Below are 25,807 nucleotides of genomic sequence, written 5' to 3'. Positions count from 1 at the left end.
ACAATATTGTACTTTTGTGGTTTCTTTTGGGTTTATTTATATGATTTTCTGATTTATTCAGTCAGGCAGGCTCTTCAGTCAGCTGTTTGTGTCTTTCATAATTTTTTTGATTTAATAAATTACCATTACTATTTTTGCATATACTTGTCTGAGTTCTTTTTAGAGGTTTTCTTTTTTTTGTGTTTATACATCTATATATATATATGTAGATTTTACTCATTGCTTTGGTTCTCCATTTGATTTTCACTCTATAGAAATATTGACCTGTATATATATCTATATATTAAGAATATTGAAGTGTGTTCAAATCATTATTGTTGTGGTATGTCTATCTTTATTAACTCTTTGTCTCATTTTAAATTAGATGTGGTTTAGCCTGTGGGATAAATATTTCATCTGGGTAAAATTGAAACACCAGGATCGGGCGCTTTTTCTTCTTTTCTTTTCCATACATACAGTATATATCCATGGCTGTTCCATGGATTCATATCTTTCTGCCATCCTGTAAGATAAGTCCAAGTAGCTACAGTCAGTGTCAGGCTATCCTGTGGGGTTTACCCCCATCACGCAGCCTCCCTACATACCACAACAGGCACCCTGCACCTAGTTGTAGTTGTATTGTAACAATCTGTCGCCGAATTTTACACAGTGGAACGGATTTTGAATGGCAAATTCTGAAAAATCTGGGAAACTGATTTTGACTGGTTCGCCCATCTCTAATTACAGAAAAGGATACATAGGGGCTGATTATGTAAACTCTATAAATTGGAATAGGATATCTTGACTGATTGAAGTCCAATCTACCACTTTGGTGCCCTTACAATTAGCCCCTTTGGTCTACTTGTGTGATTTTCCAACTGTGACTGATGAGCTTCTAAATAGAGACGTGCAAATGTTTCCATAAAATCAATGGCGTTTTTTCTAAAATTTCTCATTTTTGTCAACATGTTTATGAAAGTTCAGATTGTTGTTACCCAGAAATCTGCAAAATGTCACAAGAATGTGTCACTTTTTCATAATAATAATAATAATAATAAATAATAATACCTATATTATACAGTATATAGCACTTTTCTCCAAATGAGCCTCAAAGTGCTTCACAATTACAGTACAATATAATATAATGGATGGTATTTTACAGGTAGAGTCTCTGCCTCAATGATCTTTCCTTTCTCCCACAATGGACAGGTGCTAACCAATACAGTATAAACAGCTTTAGACCCATATTTACTAATGCTATTCCATAAAATACCTTCTGGCACTGGAAGATACCTTATAGATGAGCGCTAGAAGGTGTAAATCATAATTTGTTAGAGAGGAATTTTGGTGCATTGGGTCATGTTGAATACCTGATTGATACAATTTAAATCAATTAGTGCATAATTATGTGTAATTTGTTATTTAGAACTAGTATTAGTAAATATACTATACATTATTAGTGTAATAATATTTATAATAGCTATACTGTAGTAATACATTTTGTTAATCTTTATAATGAAACATCCATGTTGCGCCAAATGCATTTGTGGTTGCTACAACACGACTTCAATCTGCACTAACACTATTAACAGACTTTTTAGGGTTGATGAACTCTGCTGATGATTTTGACACATTTTCTACTTTTTATTATGTATGTATGTATGTATAATTTTATTTATATAGCGCCAACAATGTAGATAGCACTTTACAAAATGACAATGCAATGTAATTAAATTACAAATAATGCGGATAAGTGCAACAGGTAAATGACAACATAGGACAAAAGGAGAGCCTGACGAAAAGTTTACAAATTCAGTGGTGTGTTGGGAGGCTTACAGACATCATAGGAGTAAAAGTGCATTGATAAACCTATATACCATTAACATCTGACAAATGTGCGCAGTCCATTTATGTGCTCGAATAAAAAGAACACTTTTTTTACGCTGATGGTGCAGATTGAGACATTTCAGGTTAGTGCATGGACGCACGAAAGTGCAATTTAAAATAAAATGTAATTGCACCAGAAAAGACATTAACGACACTCAGTAAATAGGCCCCGAGACATATCCATTCACATGTTCTCTATTTTTTTGGTTGTTTTATTTATTTTTCAATTTTAAAGTAATGGTGAATTATGTTTTAGCATTTTTTTTTACCAAATCACCTATTTCACAAAACAACTTTTTGACACGTGGTATTTAATCTTATATTTTTTATGTGTTTTGATAAAATATGACAAAATAAGAACTAAAATTAAAAGAGAACAGAAACAGGGAGGGTGTCAATTCCTGATTGCAAATATTCTTTGCTGTAGTTTTTCTTACTAGATCTATGACAGTTACAAATTTTAATTTATACATTAAACAGTTAAAAGAAAAAAGTTGTTTCCTCCATAGTTATGTGACTAAGTTGGCAATAGAATTTTTGAAGTAGCTTATGATTTTAATTCAATGCATCCTGTGGCACAGTTTGTCAGAAATGTGGTCAGCACAGATTAATATAAGATGAAAGGAGATAGTTGTGTATTTTAAGTGACTTACTATAGTTGCACGAAGCCAACATTCCTGGACAATGAATAGACTGGTGATTCATGTATAATGGAGGTGAGTGGTCAGTGTTAGAAAACTGAAAGAAAAGCATCATTATTTTATTAATGCTTCATCTATAAGTAGAGTTTATGAGCCTTATGAAAACAGAATCAGATAATACCCTAATTCAGGGGTGGCCAACTCCAGTCCCCAAGGGCCACCAACAGGTTAACTTTTAAGGATATCCCTACTTCAGCACAGGTGCCTCAAGCAGTGGTTCAGTCAGAATGATTGAGCCGCCTGTGCTGAAGCAGAGATATCGTTAAAAACTTGCCTGCTGGGGGCGTGGCCAGGAAGCCGAGCGAGCCAGCAGCAGACAAATTAGCTCCCCAAACAACCCCCTGTTAAACCGGGGAAAAAACACTCTAAACCTGGGAGAAAATATATACCAAAACCACCAACGGAACCAAGACACAGAGGGAGAGGGAATTGAGTGATCTTACCCGTAGTGGACCAGGAAAAGGAGCACCTGTGTCCGTCCTTGGGCTCCCCTCCTTCACCTCCTAAAACTTCTAAGATGGCCGCCATGATCGCGCGGCGGAGGTGACTCCCGATCCCCGAACCCTCAGGACAAGTAGAGGTAACGGAGATCCCGGCGTTGAGGCGCAGCTCAGCCACATATATCTAGAATCAGAGCGGTGCCTGCCCGCCCCTCTCCCAACGATCGCAGCATACCCGCACCGAGCCGGAGTCCCAAGATGGAGCCGGCCGGTGTGTGAGGGGCTGAGAGACTCACAGTTTTGCTGCCGCAGCGCTCCGCAGCACAGGGGACTCCCCTCTTGACACGGGGACCCGTGGGCTCCGGAGGGGAGAGGGAGAGTAAGTGCGGCCCTTCTACAAGGAGGCGGGCGGCCATATTGGTCCACCCTATCTACTCCCAACTGCAGCTCTGAAATAGACACAGGCTGCAAAAAAAAACCCTGCAAAAAACACAAATAAAGGAACCCCCATCTCCCTAACCTCCAAGTAAACCCTAACTTGAGCCCCCCTATCTCCTTTAAACTGACCACTGAGCCCAGTACACGGTCAGCCCAGATGAGACAGAGGGGTCCAAACTACCAAGGTATAAAGGCTCAACCAATACCAAATAAAGAAATGTAAATAATGTGTGTATGATCGGGACATTCTAAGAATGAGGGGGCTTATCTCAATTTAAAATCTGTTTACATCATTTAAACACACCCAGCTCTACTCTCAGCAAAAATTGACTGACTAACAACAAATATGCCGCCCACTAAACAACCAAAAAAACCAGCGGCCCAGCGGGAGGCTTCCCTCTTCTTCAAAAAACAAAGCTCAAAAGACCACGAAGCGTCCACCGCAGGCGGAGACGCAGAATCAGATCTAGACTCTGAAGAGGAGATGGACGCCCCGCTTACCTGCAAAGAAATGATAGGGTTCGTACAAGAATTAAAAAACTCTTTCTACTCCAAGATGCAGAGCTTCCACCACAGCATCAGAGCGGAGATTGCGTCCATAGGAGACCGCATTGTGGAAGTGGAGGAGAAGGTGGATAACACCGCCCTGGCACAAGAGTCCCAAGCGCAAGAAATCGAAGAATTAAAAACCCAAGTCAAAACAATCTTCGAAAAACTAGAAGACACGGAGGACCGGTCACGACGCAATAACCTGCGGATCAGAGGTGTCCCGGAAGAAGTGGACAACGCCCAATTAGACGCATATCTCACCCGGCTTTTCAAGTCCCTGTTACCCGATACATCGGATGAAAAACTTCAGATGGACAGAGCACATAGGCTTCCTTGACCAAAAGGCCTAGACCCAGCGAAGCCACGGGACGTGATCACACGCCTACACTATTTCCGTATTAAAGAGGAAATATTGAGTGTCGCTAGAACAACCCCAAAGATAGAGCAAGATAATGTTCCACTCCTCATCTTCCCGGACTTGGCTCAAACCACGCTGAATAAGCGGAGAATGTTCGCACAGATCACCAACTCGCTGCGGAACAACAAAATCCGCTACCGCTGGGGCTTCCCCTGTAAACTACTGTTCACTTATCAAGAAACTATGCATATTCTACTCTCACCAGCAGAGGGTGAGGCAAAACTACGATCATTGGGCCTACTCAAACCAGAAGATCCGGAAGCCTCTCAAAGGCCTCGTCACTCACCTAAGGCACAACACCAGGCATGGGCGAAAACTCCAACCTCTGGGCGAGCTAAGACCCAACCCACTTGAAAAACTAGAACTGGAAACTTTCCTAACACCCATTCAAGATGACAGGAAAACCAAAACGTGGTCTGGACTTAAGGTACATGCTGAGACGTGGCCCACTCCAGCAACCTATCTAAAAACTAATCAACGGTCGAGATATTTGGAGCACGTTGACCAATTCGACCAAGCCACAATGACCACGACAACCTGCACATCGAGAAACCACTGAGTTTAGCTTCTAAGTTTCTAAAGTGTGCAATCTCCAAAACTCAGGCTATATCCTTGTTCAATGTGGAACTGTTCTCCCAAGTTACCCACAAACTTGAGACATTCAAAGTTTAACAGTCAGTTTGAACTAATTTGAACACTTAGAGGGACTGATATACAATGTTTGTTTAGAACTGCTTTCTAGATATAAATGTTTTTACAATACAAGTTTTAGACCGATATGTTGTCTATAATAGATTTGGTCTCCCAAAGTTCAACTACTAAATCTTTATTAGAGACTAAAATATTAGAGGCTACGTCTTAAGTGATTTTCTCCATGTTTTTGTCCCTCTCCCCCCTTTTAGACTACGAGTGCAGAGCCTGCCAAATTATAGCTGCCAACCAATCCTACTTAATGCTTTTTAAAAAATTGAGTAAGGACATGTTGCTGTAAACAGTTATAACGTTCAATACCCCCCATTCTTGTTTTTATTCCCCTGATGTGTAAGATCACACACACAACCCACCCCTTACTCTTTGGTGTGATTTTGTTTTCCCTTTTTGAAGGCTTAGCTCCAAAACAAAGGAGCACTGCGGTGTTGAGCCGCTGGCCACTGCCCGCCCCCCTCACGTTCATTTAACCTGTGAGTGCGAGAGACTCGCACCACAGGTTCCACTATGGCTGGTCCCCCTAAACAATGTTTGGAAGCCGGGGTCCTCGGTTTACCCCTCCCTCCCCCCTCTACCCTTCCCTTCCTCCAAGTTTTGCAAGCATTTGTCACTTTTATGGAATAATATTTATATCTCTTGTTGTATATGTTCCCATACCAGATTGTTTCTGAAGACGGAGGTACCGACCCTTCAACTATATGTAAGTTATCACTCTGTTCACTTGTATTACAGAATCCTTAACCACCACCATGCCGATTAATATAATATCCCAAAACACCAAGGGCTTAAACACCCCCCGAAAGAGACGTATTACTCTCGGAAGCCAAAAGACTGGCAGGAGATACTGTATACTTTTGTTACAAGAGACTCATCTGAAAAAGGAAGACCAATCGCTGCTGTTCAACAGTGACTACCCTATAGTCTACCACTCATCAGCTCCCATGAAAACGAATGGCGTAGCTACACTCCTCCATAAAAATGTAAATTTCAAAGTAGACAAAATTAAAAGTGACCTCGCTGGGAGAATTCTAATTATTACAGGGTCTCTGGACTCTACCGATATAACTATAGTCAACACTTATGCCCCTAATGACAATCAAGAATCTTTCTTCCAAGAACTAAAAAGTTTAATCCTTTCTGTCCAGAAAGGCCTTTTAATTTTAGCAGGAGACTTAAAAGCAATTATGCACCCAAATTTAGATAAATCCCCCAGTCTCCCACCGCCACAAAAAATAGCTCCCTCTACTCGGGGTCTCGTATCTATGACCAAGGAGCTGTTGTTGGTAGACTCCTGGAGATTAGTAAATAACAAAGTAAAGGATTTCTCCTTTTTTTCTCACCCCTATAATAGCTATTCTCGAATTGACTATATCCTAATAGACCAACAAATTAGTGATAATATCTCCTCAGCAGTAATGCCCCCCTCTGCTTGGTCAGACCACTCTACACTTATAACCAGACTAGTAGGCCTCACTACCAAAAATATAACAAGGTCGTCGTCCTTGAATGAATCCCTACTATTGAACCCACAAAATCTCCAACTAATAGGAAAAGATCTGGCCCAATATTTTGAAATAAACAATACCCCAGAGGTTTCCTCTATTACCCTTTGGGAAGCCCACAAATCAGTGATAAGAGGCAAACTGATTGCCCTGGCTTCTCGAAAAAGAAAAAACAAAACAAATTGAAATACTAACACAAAAATTATTAGAGCTAGAATTTATCCACAAGTCAAACCCCTCCTGGAAAAATTACAGGCAAATAATCTCAGTGAGGGGCGAACTAAACCTTTTGTTAGTGTCAAACGCAGAAAGAGCTATAAAATGGACTCAACAGAAATACTATGAAAAAAGTAACAAAGCAGATAGAATGTTGGTACGTAAATTAGAGCAAAAACAAGCTAAAGCTAAAATTCATAACATCTACACTAAAAATGGCTCAGTATCTCACAACCCAAAATTATAAGTGATGCATTTAGGGACTACTAGACATCCCTTTACAATCTACCAGGCCCAGTGGGAGACTCGGCTAAAGAGAAAAGAGCAATAAAGATTCGAAATTATCTAGCAGAATGCCGACTCCCCACTCTAGACCCAAATGACATCACAAACCTTGAAAAACTATAGAGCCCCTGAAAATTATGGAAGCAATAAAATCCCTGAAAATTGGGAAGGCCCCTTGTCCGGATGGATTTTCTAATCTTTATTACAAGAAATATTCCACAACTCTCCTCCCATTTCTTATCAAAGTATTCAATGAGATGCTACTAGGCCTTCCCCTTCCTAGAGATATGCTTCAAGCTACCAGAGTGGTAATCCCCAAAGAGGGGAAAGATCCTCTGTTGTGTTCTAGCTACAGACCTATTTCGCTGTTAAATACAGACCTAAAACTATACGCAAAGATCCTGGCCAACAGATTAAATAGTATCCTCCCTAAATTGGTTCATCCGGACCAGGTGGGGTTTGTCCTGGGCAGACAAGCCCTTGACAACACAAGGAGGACAGTGAATCTAATACATGTAGCATATCTCACAAAGTGCCCATCTCTACTACTCTCTTTAGAAGCAGAAAAAGCTTTCGATCGATTAGATTGGCAGTTTATGTCTGCTACGCTTTCGCAGATGGGATTCACAGCCAAAATTTTTAATAGTATAAAAACACTACAGTATACTCCACACCAACGGCCACTGTGAGGACGAACAGCTCCTTGTCTGACCCCTTTTCAATATTATATGGAACCCGGCAGGGTTGTCCGCTCTCACCTTTGTTGTTTGCCTTAGCCATAGAACCATTAGCATGCCAGATAAGGATGAACGCCAATATTGCGGGTATTTCTGTTGGCCAGGAAGAATTCAAAATAGCTCTTTTTGCGGATGATACACTATTGACGCTTTCAAAACCTCTCACATTCCTCCCTAACCTTTTTCATGTTCTATCAGAATTCGGCTCACTTTCAGGTTATAAAATTAATCATTCCAAATCCATGGCCCTTAGTTTAAATCTCCCTAAAGAATTAGTAAAATTACTCCAACTAAATTTTGATTTTAAATGGAATGCAAACCATATTAAATATCTAGGGGTTCAATTACCAAAAAATTATTCAACTTTATGCAACGCAAATTTTAAACCCGTTTTTGACCAGATAGTCAAGGACTTAGCCACTTGGAACCCATATATAATATCCTGGTTTGGGAGAATAACCACTATTAAAATGAATATTTTACCTCGACTCCTCTACCTCTTTCAAACACTCCCGGTTAAAATCTGTCAGAAAGATCTAAATAATATTCAGAAGAAAATTTTGAAGTTTGTCTGGCAAAACAGGCGACCTAGAGGTCGCAAAGATATTCTTTATAAATCCAAATCAGAAGGAGGCTTAGCTCTTCCGAACTTACAAAACTACTATAGAGCAGCTCAATTAGGGCAACTTGTTAGCTGGCATTCAAACCCAACCGAAAGGAGGTGGGTCGAGATAGAGGATTTGATTTGTTCCCCATGCAAAATAAAAAATCTTCTCTAGCTCAACAAAAAGTCTAGACCACCCGAGAGTTTCAAGAACCCGGTGATATCTTTTGCCTGTAACTTCTGGGACTCCCTCAAATCCAAGTTTCAACTAACCGGTACCCCTTCCCTCATGCAACCCTTATTCTCGGACACCTCCCTTCCTTTTTACACAGAAAACTCGCTCTCCCATACCTGGGTTCAAAAAGAAAAAAATGTGTAAACAGCGGTCACAGCATCTCCAACAGCCAACGCATTGAAAGGTAAAAAAGCTTTATTAACAAATAACAGTGAACATCAGCAGCAACCACTCTGATGCGTTTCGTCCCAGATTGGACTTTATCAAAGAGTGATTCCCCATGCATCTTAACGAGCTAATATAGGGGATGACGTGTCACATCAATCCAATCAATGCAGGGATGGACCTTCCCCTTCACCTGCAGACTAGTAAATTAATCAATCTCTTAACCACGTCACTCCCTATAACTGCGGTTGACATATGCATGAAAGGAGATAATATACAGATGTACTAAAAACTAAAATAAAACACACAAAGATACATAAAACACATTGTTAAAACCAAGAAGCTGATTAATCACACACATGAATAATATAATCAGATGGATAGTAATATGGATAACAGACAATACTAATATCATATAATACAAAAAAAGAGATCAATGATAATATATTTGACCAAAATCAATATCTCCAAGTTGTAATACAAATACAGATAATATAAGTGAATACATAATTAAGTTATCAACAAATTCAGAAAATAAAATTCTATATCAAAGTAACACTGCCAAAGCCTAGAATTGTCTTTAATAGCATAATACTATGATATACACACATGAACACTCCCCACGCATGCCGTCACCCAACCAGAAAGTGTTTAAGTTCCCTCTCCTGGTTGATGCCGGCTGGATGGAGAGTGTTCAGAGTGAACACCCAATACATCTCTTGTTTGTTTAGCACACCCTCTCTATCACCACCTCTTGCGTGACAGGTGATGTGCTCAATAGCAGTATAAGAAAAATTAGCTATTCCTCCTGTAGAACATCTAGAGAAGTGTCTAGGGACTGGGTGGGATACATCATTCCTCTTTATCAAACGAACATGTTCTGCAATACGAGTTTTTACTGGTCTAATTGTCGGTCCAACATACAGTTTATCACACCCACACCGCAAAAGGTATATGGTACACTACCGACACACTTTATTGAAGTGTGGTCGGTACCGCAAGCCGGGAAATCTCCCGGCTTGCTAGTGGCCGCCCCTCGGCGTGCCGCGCGTCATAGACGCGCGGTCACGCGTCATCGGGAGCGTGCGCCCCCTGCACGCGTGTCCAGGGGCTCCCCGAGGGAGCCCTGGTGTCCCGCGATCGCGGGACAGCGGCAGGGGGTTCCGGGGGACCCGGCGGACCCGGCAGCGGTAGGGAGAGCGCCCCGATCGGAGGGCGCTCTTCCGCTGCTTCGGCGTGCGCCCGTTACACTCGGGCGCGCGCCAGGCTACTGCTGCGGCACAGAACGGGCAAATGCTCGAATAAACTGTGCCGCAGCAGTAAAGACAGTATTACAATTTAAAAATTGTTTAATATAGTAATTTCTCCCGTTCTTATCAGACGTTATAACCTTGGTGCTATGGACATATTTGCACATGGAACAATTTCCACATGCAAAGAAACCTTTCGGTATCCCATTAATGTTTGAAAATTCTGAGCAAGACTGGAAATGACTTGGAGAGAGGTGTGAAGCAAGCGTTTTGGCCTTGCAAAATGTAAATTTAGGCCCATTTCTTGTAAATTCCGAAATGTCCCCATCAAGGGACAGCGTATGCCAATGCTTATGCACAATATCACAAATTAGTTTCGATTGTCGATTATAAGTTGTGATAAACAATGGACTCATATCACTGAACCTAGATAGGGATTGCACATTATCCTTACAAATTTTTGATTTCTTTTTCTTCTTTAAAAGTGTAGTGCGATCTAAAGATATTGCAGATTCTAATGCTAGTTGAATATCTTTGTATTCATAGCCCCTGGCTAAGAATCTCTCTGACAATTCCTTGGACTGTACAAGGAAACTATCATCATCTGAGCATAACCGTCTCAGTCTAATAAATTGAGCTTTAGGAATGCTTTTAATTAGCGACCGTGGGTGGCAACTTTTAGCTGGAAGGAGGGTATTCCTGGAATTAGGCTTACGGAAAATGTCTGTTTGGATAGTCATATTATGGTCGATGTACAGGAGTAGGTGTAGGTAATGGATACAATTAATATTATGCTCATAGGTAAATTTAATGTTAAGATTATTTGTGTTTAATATATTAATAAAAGACATAAGTGATGATTCATCGCCGTCCCATACCATTATGAGATCGTCGATGAATCGTTTGAAATATATCATATGTGAACGAAAAAGATTACTACTGTGATAAATATATTGTGCTTCCCATAACCCCATAAATAAGTTTGCATACGATGGTGCAAAACTTGTGCCCATTGCAGTGCCTAATAACTGTAAATAAAATCGTGAATCAAACAAAAAATAATTGTGCGTTAATAAGAATTTAATGGATTCTAGAAGAAAGGTGCAAAGTGAGGTGGAAAGTTGTGACAATTGTAAAAAATGTGTGATTGCTAATAAACCGTGATCGTGATGTATGATGGAATAGAGTGAGATCACGTCAAGCGTGACCCATCTGTATTCCTTCTTCCAGACCAAGTCCTGTAGATCTACCATAAGATCCGTTGAATCTTTTATGAATGATGGTAGTTGGAGAGGGTGTGCTAAACAAACAAGAGATGTATTGGGTGTACACTCTGAACACTCTCCATCCAGCCGGCATCAACCAGGAGTGGGAACTTAAACACTTTCTGGTTGGGTGACGGCATGCGTGGGGAGTGTTCATGTGTGTATATCATAGTATTATGCTATTAAAGATCATTCTAGGCTTTGGCAGTGTTACTTTGATATAGAATTTTATTTTCTGAATTTGTTGATAACTTAATTATGTATTCACTTATATTATCTGTATTTGTATTACAACATGGAGATATTGATTTTGGTCAAATATATTATCATTGATCTCTTTTTTTGTATTATATGATATTAGTATTGTCTGTTATCCATATTACTATCCATCTGATTATATTATTCATGTGTGTGATTAATCAGCTTCTTGGTTTTAACAATGTGTTTTATGTACCTTTGTGTTTTTTATTTTGGTTTTTAGTACATCTGTATATTATCTCCTTTCATGCATATGTCGACCACAGTTATAGGGAGTGACGTGGTTAAGAGATTGATTAATTTACTAGTCTGCAGGTGAAGGGGAAGGTCCATCCCTGCATTGATTGGATTGATGTGACACGTCATTCCCTATATTAGGCTCGTTAAGATGCATGGGGAATCACTCTTTGATAAAGTCCAATCTGGGATTAAACGCATCAGAGTGGTTGTTGCTGATGTTCACTGTTAGTTGTTAATAAAGCTTTTTTACCTTTCAATGCGTTGGCTGTTGGAGATGCTGTGACCGCTGTTTACACATTTTTTTCTATTCTACGTCACTTCCGGCTGGAGCACGCCGACACCAGGAGCAGCGAGGACAGGAGCTGCCTACGTTCCAATGTCTGTGGTGTACAGGAACGGTATCCGTGAGTACTGACCGGTGGAGTACCTCATTTCTCCAGGTTAGGCATTATATCCAATCAGTCTACAAATCAAGTCAACCCCATGCTTGTACACTGTTTGAGGACTGGTGTCTACACCAGCCCCACACAAAGGGCATTATCTCAAGAATATATCAAGAATATATCAAAGTTTATCCTCTATCCAGAGCTATCAAACCCCCGATAACTATATGGTATCCTGGGAAAAAGATCTTAATGTCTGTATAGATCTCGATACTTGGAAAGACATCTGGGAAGCTGCCTCCAAAAATTTATCGTGCGTGTGTAATAAAAGAGAATATTTACAAGTTAATATTTAGATGGTATATGACTCCTGCCAGGTTATACTCTTTTCTCCCAGGTGTCTCCCCTCTGTGTTGGTGTGGTTGTGGTGAAGTGGGGAATATTCTGCATATATTCTGGTCATGTCCCAAAATCCAACAAACATGGACGGAAATGTTCACCTTAATACACAAGATCCTAGAAACCACTGTCCCACATGACCCAGTATATATATATTGTTATGCAAGCCAATGGCCAATATTCCCAGAAAAAAAGCTAGATTACTAGCCCAAATGTTAAATGCTACACGGTGTACAATTGTCAAAAACCGGAAACAAACTGCCCCCCATCCTTAAACCAAATAAATAACAAAATTTGGCATATAGTTTATATGGAAAAACTCTCGGCCTATCTGAACGGCTCTACCTCGAAATTCTCTGAGATTTGGGCTCCTTGGTTTCACCATGCAGGTATATCCCCATATATAGATTAGACTATTTGGAACAGAGTGATACATGTGATAATTGAATTGTTGTGTACGATGCTATATTTTTACAAATGCTACCCCTTCCCCCCCTCCCCGATCCCCCCTTTATCTGCTATATGTTTTGTTAATTTTTATTTCGTATGTAAAAAAAAATGCTCAATAAAAATGTAAGTAATTAAAAAAAAAAAAAAACTTGCCTGCTGGTGGCCCTTGCATTGATTGATGCCAGCAGTGCTTTTTTTACAAACAGGAAAAAATAGGGCCACTTTCTTGTTACTCTCTTAATTTCAGCATACTGTATCTCTCAATGCAATTTTATATTCACTACTGTATGAATCTAAACTTGTAACTCTGTTCAGCTTTTTCACGAAATATTCATCAATTATTGGGTCATGTACTCCAGAACTTTTTCAATAAGGCTTTATTTTTCTTCCTCTAAACCCTGCAGGCAGTTGCATAATAAACACATACTGTATGTATTAATGCAAAGGAAACTGTGTTTTGACACACTGCTCCATCATTTTGAGAACAGTTGCATCAAATATAATAACAAATTAACTTGTTACATATGGTGCTGAATGTTATACTAATGCCACTTCAGACCTGGTACAAATAAAAGGGGAAAGCAGTGGCACATGCAGAATTTGATATTGCTTATTATCAGTGTTCGACAAACCTATACATTTGCTCGCCCCGGGCGAGTGGATTTAACCCCCGGGCGAGTAAATATTGGCCCAAGCAGCACACGTTTGGTACTAGGTGGCGAGTAGATTTTTTTGTGTGGCGAGTAGATTTTTTGGTGATTTGTCAACCACTGCTTATTATAATATGAGCTCCATGTAACACTTCCCAACTGCTCTTATTGACACTCAACTGGCGCAGAGTGGCCAAAAATCAGAGCAAAGTCTTCAGACTATAGAATGTAGAATTACACCTTAAAGGTGGTACTATTATATTAATAATTGAAATTAAAAAAAAATAATAAAATACAAAAATGGTATGCTTAGTTTTGTAGGAGAGTGCAAATATATTTATGTGGAGATACAGTATGGATAAGAGTAGGAAGTGTAGTGTGGGAGAGGGAGTGGAGGGGATAAGAATGAAAGGTCTGAGGGGAAAGGATGCAGAGAGGAAGAAAATGCAGGGGACTTTGCGCTGGATTTACCAACTCTTGGTCTGGACCACTTCAATAGATATGGTTGGGCAAGGATCTTCAATGCAGTCTGAAAAAAGCCATACTGCCATATTTACTATACACTACAGCAAGTCACCATATAAAAATCAGACTAAGTGTTTGGAGATGCATTTAAATAGCTGGACCGCCTGCATAAAAGAGGCACTCTGGAAGACATAGATTGATTTACAGCTGCATTAATATGATATAATTAATATGAATACATGGAAATGTATACAAAATACTTATTGGACCAGCTGCAACTAACTGTGTACCACATCCCAAATAATACCCATACAAATAACAAATATAACATAAAAAAAATCAAATGTTAGTCCAATCATAGAAAAAAAAACCTAAAAATAGACATAAGAGAAAAATGATAAAATAGTCCCAGAAAAAAAACTACAGCCTAGATTGTGTCATAAGATTACTACCTTTATCAACTGTCACACGTGCTTTGTGATTTCCATGCTCATGTGCGGTTGTGGTAAGAGGTATATACTATAGGTCATACCATCAGACCTCTGACAGTTAGGATTTCAGAGCATGTCAGATTGATTAAAAGAAAGGACTAGGGCTGCCCATTTTTCAGACATTTTTCTAACTGTTCGTTAGGTAGCATACACAATTTTCAATTCATAGGAATAGACTACATTGAACAACATCCAACAGGTGGAGATAGACATGTAGCAGAGCCTCCCGCCCGCTACTTATTTTACTGGGCCCTACCAGAATAAGCCCTGTTAGGTGCAGGCAGTGGTTGGGTTAATTCCTTCCAAAAAGGCCTTGTGTGCTTTTGCAGCCTTAGATGCATTTGCTGTATCTAAGGCTGGGCATAGCAACAACCAGAAAGTGCCAGCCTGAGGGAAAGATACTTATTGGTTCATCTGTTGTATGTGATGACCTATCAGTATTCAGACCTGCTCTGTTATGTGGTGGGGTTACAAACATCTCCTCAGGATTGATTCTGGCACTTTCTCAGAAGTGAGTTAGTTCTGTTTCCTCCCCCTGAGGAGTGGGAGTGTGGAAGTTTATCTTGAGACTATCAGGGACAATAGTCTGGATGGGGCCTGCAAGGCCTTATCACTTAAGGAGGGATATATTGTCTGCTGACTTCTGAGTAAAGGAATAAAGAACCAGTTGCATCATAACTTCTTGATTCTCAGACAGTGATCACAAGAACAAGGTGTCAGTATGGACTCTCCTTCCATCCAAAGGACCCATGCTGACTGGAGGTGCTGCACCCATGACTAAGATACTCTGTAAACCTGTCCTGTTCTCCCCACAACACCGCAGAGCACTCAGCCCTCCTGTTGCACCACCACACAAACGGAGTAGCCAGAGGAGAAGATAACCCCAATCTCACTTAAGGGGGGGGGGGAGGTTACAAGGGCTACAGACAGAATACTCTCAAAAATGTGAAATGTATTGGATCTTCACATTAGATACTCTCTATCCTAGAGGTATCAATATTGAATGGGAACTGAAACATTTCATTCAAGATTTATATAATAGATCCTTTAAATATTAGACATTAAATATTAGTCATCATATATTTTTCGTTTGTTCTTGACATCTATGATGTCTAGTCAATATTTGATGTTTTCACACATTTTAATATTTATCTTTGTTCAATCCTTTTTATCAATGGTTCTTGTATTTAAACTTTAAAAAATACAAAAGGTATCATAATATTTAAATATCATTATATTAGAGCACTACAGTATATCGGGGCAGTGTCAGTACTGATGGATATAACGAATAAATATATATTCATAACTTTCAGGGGGGGGGATTTATGTCCTTTGTAATGGAGCCGGTGCACTTATATTTATGTGTGTGCAACAGTATGGTGATTATCGCCATCGGGTCTCTCCTGTATGGCTGATTGTGTACTGGACTTTTGCTGCGTGGTCCTCCTGTTAAGAATTGCAGTTACGCTGAAACAATGACAAAATAGTGATCATTATTAAAATGGGAAAATTAATAAAGCAATTTTATTTCCTATAAAGATAACAAAAGGACATCATACCTGCTGCCTGCATATACAGCTGTTTTACAGCAATGGATATTATATTACACCATTCATCTACATCAGGCAGGTGCTAATAGAAGATTTATGTCTCTTACAATGGCCCAGAGACTTAACCACACCCCCACTCTGTGACAATATTTAATGATCACTCGAAGTGATACGTCTCCCTTGAGGAAGCGTGCAAGCCACGTGAAACGTGCGTCAGGTGTTAATGATTTAATGACGCTGGTAGAGTATGTTCGCGGTCAGGCGCCCTACAATCATTGAAACTCTTGTATCATAGTTCTTTCTTACATTATGCCTTACTTTGTCTATTGTAACCTTCTAATACTGTATGTAGCAACGATTTCTGATGTTGATTGGTTATTGTGACATTATTACCGTAAATGTTTCTTTTGGAGCATAGATTTCCTGCTCTATGTCACGAAGTGCTCACCACAAACAAGGCAGGATCACGAGGCTGAGGTGGGGATATTGGTAGCCACCGACCAACATCCGAGCAGACACATCCGAAGTGCAGAGTGGTAGTCGTGTAGCCGGGTCAGGGTAGGAGAGGTCAGATTGGTCAAGGTACTTGCCGTGGTCAAGGAATGAAGAGGTCGGATAGTCGTTGATGTGGTGCCGGGGTCCAGGGGTGGAAAGAGTAGAATAGTTGAGTCCGTAGCCGTGGCCAAGAGGTCAGGAGTCTCGGTGCAAGCTGAGGTCAAAATACACAAAGTGAAACAAGACGACAAGGCAACGGGAAGCTGGAGGTAATCACACAAAATATATAGCACAGGGAGCCAACGAGGAGGCTGCAGGGAGTGGGCATCATTGGTACAGATGCAGCGGCCGTTATTTTAAGGCATCACGGTGCCGTTTTCATGTGCGCTGCTGTACTCCACGCGGCCAATCGCCCCAGGCACGTACATTTATCGAGGTTGCTTTGTTTGAATTTTATGGATTGTGTGTAATTATATGCAATGAAATGAATGAATTGTAATGTGTATAGTCTGTGCTACTGTGCTACTGTGTCAATTTCAGGTGTTTAAAAGCCAGAGCACTAAAATGCCATTTTATGCACTCGCCTGCACTCGCGTCTTAAGGCGGTACGGTTGGAAGTAATCCCGCGCCATCACATGGGTATTCCGAAGTATAAACCGCGTGATTTCGTAAAATTATGACCGCTGCATCTGCATGCTCTGTACCGATAATCAGGGGCGGAGTAAGTAGCAGCTGTGGGATAATGGATTAAATTAACCGCTTGAGTGCCTGTCTCCGCGCGATGGCTGTGCGTAGTCCGAGCTCGCTGTGCGCTGCCCATGTCATCAAAGAGGTGGAGCCTGGAGGCAGTCCCTGTGGTGTCTCTCATCCTATCGATGCCTGCGAGGAGGTTGTGGCTGATGTGCATCAACCATGATGTCGTGGGATGTGTCACGGGGGTGGAGCCTGGAGAAGATCTCTGCAGTGTCTCCCCTTCTAGTAACTCAGTGCCTGGGTGCAGGTTGTGTCTGATGTGCATCGCTAGATGCGTGATGGGGGCAGGGCCTCACGCCGATCCTCACAGTACCCACCCTTCAGGAGCAACCTCTGGGCATCTCAAGGATGGGTACTTCGAGTCTTCAAATCCCGATAAACAGACCAGCTTTTTGAAGAGACAAACATATCCCTTTGAGAAAGTCGCCACCGAGTGGCGAAACGTGTCAGGGCAAAGCAGCGTCATTACGTTATCATCCTGGGACTGTTTGATCATGGTCGGCATACGTCCCTTGTGCCGGAGGCTGACAGCGCTAATTGCACACCGTAGCTGGTGTTTTTATCGGGATTTGAAAACCCAAGACTAGCCGCCAAGTACAAACTGCACGTGGATCATCTTTGAGGGGCAGCTGAGTCCGTTCCTGGGCTGTACAAGTTGGTCACAGATACACATTGTGGATTTCACCTGAGGACCAACCAGTTGGCGTTGACATCATTGTTCACTAAATGCTTGTTTTCATTCTTCCCTTGTGAGTGAGCTTATTCCCTCCCTTTCCATTTCCTTTATTAAATGTGAAACGTTTTTACGCTATGGGCCATGCGCTTTCTTCTCTTCTTTTGTTATATATATATATATATATATATATATATATATATATATATATATATAAAACAGCTGCTATCACCAAAGTGAGAGCAAAGAAACAGCACTCTCAGGTATAAAGAAAAACAATGTACAGTAGTAGGCAATACAAAATGAACACAGAGACAAACCAACGTTTCGGTCCTCTAAGGACCTTACTCAGGGTAGTGCTAAGGGGCACTGGCACACAGAAGATTGGGGCTAATTGTGGATCCACTAATTAACCAAACATTGAGAACTCATGACATCATTATCCAGCGCCGACAGGCGGCGGCCATCTTGGAGCCTATGTAAACAAATCCAAATGAACATGCGTTCAATGACCTGTTCATTCTGCGGAAGGGTACGGTAGAGGAGCTCCGGCTGTTTGTTGAGTATTTAAATAATATTCCTCCAAATATACGCTTCACGGTTAACTACAGTAAAGCAGAGATAGTATTTCTGGATATGGTTGTGTACAAGGGACCTGCTTCCCTCTTGACGCGTATACACCACAAGACCACAGATCGTAATACACTACTACTGGTAAGTAGCCACCATCCGGGGGCCCTCAAGAGGGGGTTACTGTACCCTATTCACAGTTTCTCTGGGTCCAGTGGATCACCAGTTAGCCGGATGAATGTGAAAAGGCTTTACAAGCCATGAGAAGAAGATTTCTGGAAAGGGGCTACGATGCATATGATGTGGATGAATCACTAGCCAGAGCCAGAGATGTCCCTCGGAACCAACACCTTTAGACCTGCCTCCCGAACAAACACGACAGATCGCTTTAATATTAACACTACTTTTAGTACAGTCTCGGGTGTTATTAAACAAAGCATTCTTAGACATTGGCACATCCTGACAGTGGACAAGAAGATCGGAAAATTATTTAACAAACCACCCCTTTTCTGTTACAGGAGAGGCCCGAGCCTTGGTGACGTACTGACACAGGCAGATTCTGTGGCTAAATATAGTGGTCCTACGAATTGGCTCACCAGACCATCGGGGGTGCACAAATGCCAGGGGTGCATTAATTGCCAATTTCTAATTTTGGGCAATAAGTTTAGTCATCCACATAGTGGTAAAAGCATAAAGATCAGAAATTACCTTAATTGTGAAAGCAAGTATGTTGTGTATCTTATACGCTGCCCATGTGGCCTCCACTATGTGAGTAAGACCACACGCCTGTTCAAAGAGCGTGTGGCTTTACATCGCTCGGCTATTAGAAAGGCACTTTCAGATACAAGCTGTGTGGATGAGCTTAAGATGCAGCCGGTAGCAAGACATTTCAAAAGATGCATGCACAGTCTGGCTATGCTCAGGTGCATGCCCATTCTCCAGGCATATGCACGGCCCCGTGGGGGAGATGGGGGCAAGCTACTATTACACCTAGAGATGCATACTGTATGATCTTTGAACTTGACACCCGTTCTCCCCGTGGTCTTAATGAAGACTTCAAGCTCAGTTGTTTTTTATAGATGATTTAGGAGTTCACCTTCCATGTTAGCCTGCATATCATGATTTACGTATTTCGCTTTATATATTCCTTTTGACATTTCAACAAGTGTAGTTCATGGTTAGATATATTCTATGCAGTACACGAATATTTTTCATTTAGTCATATGTTAGGTGTTTATCATTTTTTTCTCTTAATTGTGCTTATCCATATATTTGCCCACATATCCGGTTCCCATTGTTTTTAATCATCCCTATTTGTGTGTTCACTTCATGTTCCCTCACTGCTTTCCCTTGGTTTCATTCCAGAGGGCTCACGTCATACTCTTACTGGCACGATTGGCTGGTCCCTGTTTGGGCACTATGGAGGCGATGCATGCGCAGTCACGAATTCGTTGCCTGGATACACAATGCTTACAGTTGCATTACAGGCCACCAGAGGGCTGTCCTCTGCTGACACATGCTGATTTGGATTTGTTTACATAGGCTCCAAGATGGCCGCAGCCTGTCGGCGCTGGATAATGATGTCATGAGTTCTCAGTGTTTGGTTAATTAGTGGAACCCCAATAAGTCACAGAGGGTGGTTATGGGTATATATATCTTCTGTGTGCCAGTGCCCCTTATCACAACCCTGAGGAAGGTCCTTAGAGGACCGAAATGTTGGTTTGTCTCTGTGTTCATTTTGTATTGCCTAATACATTGTTTTTCTTTATACCTGAGAGTGCTGTTTCTTTGCTCTCACTTTGGTGATAGCAGCTATTACTGTACATGTATTGTGATTATGAAGCAGGCAACTTGAACTTTGCCTATTTTGCTTGGAGTGCCATCTGTTCTGGTTTATTTTATATATATATATATATATATATATATATATATATAAATATATATAGTAGCAATGTCACGAAACTTAAATAATTTCTTCTAAGGCATGTGATGTAATATCAGTAACACTATCCAAGAACTGACTTCCTCGATAGCTCTGATTCACACAACCAAAAATGCCTATCCACAGTGAATCATGTTTCCTGCTGGAAATGACAAAACTTCCTTACTAGGCTGTTATAATTTATATTCCACTTTATCAGGAAAGGGTTGAATAGTGTTTCACATTTTTTTTCTGTGGTCGGAAGGGAGATGCATCCTTTTCAGGGAGGAAAGAGCTACAATGAGTCAAGGATGACAAAATTAAAATTAGTACCAGGCACATTAATAAGTGGCAGAATATAGGGAGTGGGTATATTTAACTGCTTTGTTGCCAAAGGGGCATTGCTGGCTCCTAGGGTAGAAAAGAGATTAATAGAATAAAATAAAAAAAGTAATTGAGACTTTATGAAGTACATTATTAGTATTAAGTGCTAAAATGTTTAAAGTTAATGTTTCATCTTCATTGAACCTATTTTTAGCTTCACCTCAAATATATATATATATATAAAACAGTGGTTGACAAATCACCAAAAAATCTACTCGCCACACAAAAAAATCTACTCGCCACCTAGTACCAAACGTGTGCTGCTTGGGCCAATATTTACTCGCCCGGGGGTTAAATCCACTCGCCCGGGGCGAGCAAATGTATAGGTTTGTCGAACACTGTATATATATATATATATATATTAGACAAAAGAGAAAGAAAAAGCGCCCAATCCATGTGTAAATTCTGATATAAAAAGTTTAATTTACCATAGACAGACAATTGCACACTCACACTTTTTCTCCGACAACCCGGATGAGCTTCTTGTGGTTCCCGGTCTGCACGGCTGTACAAGAAGCTCATCCGGGTTGTCGGAGAGAGGCTTAAACGGTGACACCAATAGCAGCAGTAACATCTTGCAGTGCAAACAACCGCATGAAAACGGAAGATAGCAGTGGAAGTCTGACGTCCGCCTGGTGCATGGGCTTGTTCCATAAAATGCTTTTAAAACACTGAAAAAGTGTGAGTGTGCAATTGTCTGTCTATGGTAAATTAAACCTTTTATATCAGAATTTACACATGGATCGGGCGTTTTTTCTTTCTCTTTTGCTATAATAGGTATCGTTGGGAGGTTGGTGAGCCCAAGAAGAAAGCTGCCCGGACCATATTTTTCTTTTTATAGGATTCATATGGACACATAAGTATTGTTTCATTTTTTATTCAAATGTTGTCATTTTTCCACATTTTTTAGAGACTATTCTTTTCATGTTTTATTTTGTTCATATGATCAGACTTTTGTGCATTTTTCACATATCTTATTGGTATTTTTATTTTTCATTTTGTTAGACACTTTTTTTTTTTTTTATTACATATATTTTTTATATTTTTTATATTTTATACATCACTTTGTTCCATATCACAATTTTTATATTAATAATTTTATTGTTATTAGGCATCTGTGCAGGGTGTGTCGTCTTGCAGGTCGGGACCAGGGTTGCAGCAATTTGGGTGTATGCTGATACGGGCGCTGTCTTATATTTCTTTTTATATATATATATATATATATATATATATATATATATATATATATATATATGTAACGGTTTTACGGGCCCCCACCCAATCTCACATTGGCCCCTGTGGTCCACTGGCCCAATTACATGCCTGTATGTTGTGTGGTGCACCTGCTGGCTTACAGGACTCCTGAGTCTCCCGCTTGGTTGGTATGGGGATATCAGCACGACAGGCACCTGAGGTAGTGTGATCAGAGTCTTACTCACATACGATGCAGCGCCTCCACCTCCTCAGAATCTCTGCGGCTGCAGCAGGATGTATCTTATGAGGACCTCCTCTGTGGTACCTCCTTCTGTAGAATGACTCCACACTCACACAGAAGGGTTGTAGTGAACAAGGGCATCTTTATTGTCATCTTCATGGACAGACTGCCCTTCATAGCGGTCATGCTAGCCGCTCATTTCTTTGCTGCACTCCATTGGGAAGGTTCCTCCTCTCCTAATAGAGTTGCTCTCCACCTCTCCCCTAAGGGAGATTCACCAGCTTGTCTCTCTGCCAGTTGAGCTGCACAGACTTACAGCTCTTGCATCAGACACTGCAACACTGTTGCAGACCTCCACATGACTCTCCTGAAAACAGTCAGAACACAGACTGAACACCTAACTTTAGGCAGTGTTTTATATAGACTCAGAAAAGACAGCCCTCTGTGTCACCAACAGTGGACACAGAGCATGTTTTCACTTCCCTTGTTACATATGACACCTCACCATGGTGTAGGGCAAACCTCCATGATTGTTGCTGGCAACCCTGCATACTTACCAGGTTTACTGCCAGCATGAGAAGGAGCTGTATACCATTTTTATACATGGCTACATATATATATATATATATATATATATATATATATATATATCACAACAAAACAAAAATTAAGGAGCGCCTATTATTACAACCTGCCTAACTGTGAGCAAGTTAGCTACTGTGTTGAGACAACCTATGGGGTGGCCAGAGGGGGTATTAATTATAAAATGGATCCTATGTTATAGGGGTAACACATGTTAAGTAAAATTAACTTTAATAAAAACTATTAAAAAAAAAAAAAATTAAAAAAAAATATATATTAAAAAATACATAAAAATTATTGAAAAAACACCAAAACCTTAAAAAACATAGAGTCCAGTTCCAATAAAGTGCATCCAGGTAATGGCAGCCCGTTTAAAAGGGATCACAACTCCCTTGTAGATACCTATGAAAGAAAAAGAGAAAAAAACAGGCGCACACCTAGTGCATTAAAGTAAAACAAACAATTTATGGAACATTAAAAAAGACAAATGCCCACTCACAAGTCAAACGGTAAAATAAAGCAGTTATGAGATTGGCTCTCATATGCCAGCAGTAGCGTCCGGATCAGCAATGGAGACCTGTCCTACACGTGTGGCTCAGTCTCCTTCACCGGAAGTGACGTCCTCCCGGTCGTGTGCCCCGCAATAGGAAATCCCTCCGGGAACCACAGGAACCACAGCCTGTGCCCTAGCTTGCTTGCGTCTGGCTGCTGCACTACCAGGAGTGGTAAGGATGTGTCCGCTTTTCTTGTCTGGCTCGCCGCTCTCACACTGCAATCCAAGTAGTCCGCGATAGCTGCATTCAGTGGGAAAGTGCCTCCTCCGTCTTAGCCACGCCACCAGGGCGTGGCTAAGACGGAGGAGGCACTTTCCCACTGAATGCAGCTATCGCGGACTACTTGGATTGCAGTGTGAGAGCGGCGAGCCAGACAAGAAAAGCGGACACATCCTTACCACTCCTGGTAGTGCAGCAGCCAGACGCAAGCAAGCTAGGGCACAGGCTGTGGTTCCTGTGGTTCCCGGAGGGATTTCCTATTGCGGGGCACACGACCGGGAGGACGTCACTTCCGGTGAAGGAGACTGAGCCACACGTGTAGGACAGGTCTCCATTGCTGATCCGGACGCTACTGCTGGCATATGAGAGCCAATCTCATAACTGCTTTATTTTACCGTTTGACTTGTGAGTGGGCATTTGTCTTTTTTAATGTTCCATAAATTGTTTGTTTTACTTTAATGCACTAGGTGTGCGCCTGTTTTTTTCTCTTTTTCTTTCATATATATATATATATATATATATAGAAACAACAGAGAGAACAGCAACCTTGTAAGAAGCACACGGACATAAATTAAAGTGTAACAAAAAAAGAGTTTATTAGGATGAGTTAAAACAGGGGATAAAGTTTAAAAGAAGAGGGGGGCTCAACACTACCAGACAATGTGGACGTGGAAGCAAGGGTCTAAACATAGATCCAAAACGTGACATGCACAGGACACAGGGGCTCTATGTGAGCACACCTGTATAGTAATAAACCCACACTGAAAAAATTTATCCACTTAGAAAAATTCACCATATAAACATGTACAATGGTTGCATAGAGTGGATACAATGCTTGTATTAATAGCAAAGTGAGATATACGTCACCACTCAGTGTAGGGATGTCAACGCAAAAAGGTAGGTCAGAGCTCCATGTCAGATGGAAAGAGGTAGGGGCCCCTTTCAGCAAGACTCCCACTCCAACGCGTTTCGACTTAAAACGGTCTTCTTCGGGGAGTGGTGAGGGGAGGAATGAGCTAGTATATATAGGCAGGGAATTGCAGCTCTATTCGCGCCAAAAACATTTAAATTGCTAACAGCTGTGTTAGAGAAATGAATACAGGGAACATAATCACATCATGGGGTCTGGAGTAGCTTAACTGAGCTCTCATAGGTCATAAATTGTCAGGTGGTATAATTCTATTCCTCCCATATGTAAATCCTGTATTAACGTGAATAACGTCATGACGCAATAACGCGATGATGTCATTGCGTACTGTATTGTCATAGTTACCACTGAACACTCTTCAGAGCGGCTACTCATGAGAGGAGAGTGGAAGGAAGTCGCAAGTGACTGATACTCACTGCAGGAACCTGTATGTGAATCGGGAGGCAGTGCGAGTGACGTCATCACGCACTTACACGCATCTATATTGGGTAGTCAAGGCAACCATGTAAACATAATAAACACGGCTGGAAGCAGAGAAATAAACTACAGAGGAATAACTTAGAGCTGTAAGCAGCTAGAAGTTACTACATCAACCCGTGTGTAAGTCGGGAGATGATACATATGACGTCATCACATATTTGCATATATTAGCATTAGATAGTTAAATCAACCACATAAACAAAATAGGGACGACTGAGGGCAGGAAAATAAACCACAGAGGGCCACCATAAAGGTAATGAGAGAATAACAGGACAATATAAGCACAAAATGTAAACTATGAAATGATACATATGATAAAAAGTTCGTGAAATACACACTACACATGTGATTTATGTGCTATAATAGTAGCTGGAAACAGACAAATAAAATGAACATGGACATAGATCAGATATGGAAAGAACAACAAGGATGGTATTGAACATTATGCATTGAAAGATGCCCTTGTTCACTACATTATGCATTCAATTGGCCAACAATGATAATACAGATGGACAGGCAAAAATCACCAATGTCCAAAAGCTAGATGG

The sequence above is a fragment of the Ascaphus truei genome, chromosome 3, assembly GCF_040206685.1.
Source record: "Ascaphus truei isolate aAscTru1 chromosome 3, aAscTru1.hap1, whole genome shotgun sequence".
Taxonomy (NCBI): Eukaryota; Metazoa; Chordata; class Amphibia; order Anura; family Ascaphidae; genus Ascaphus; species Ascaphus truei.
Note: the sequence above shows the minus strand (reverse complement) of the source record.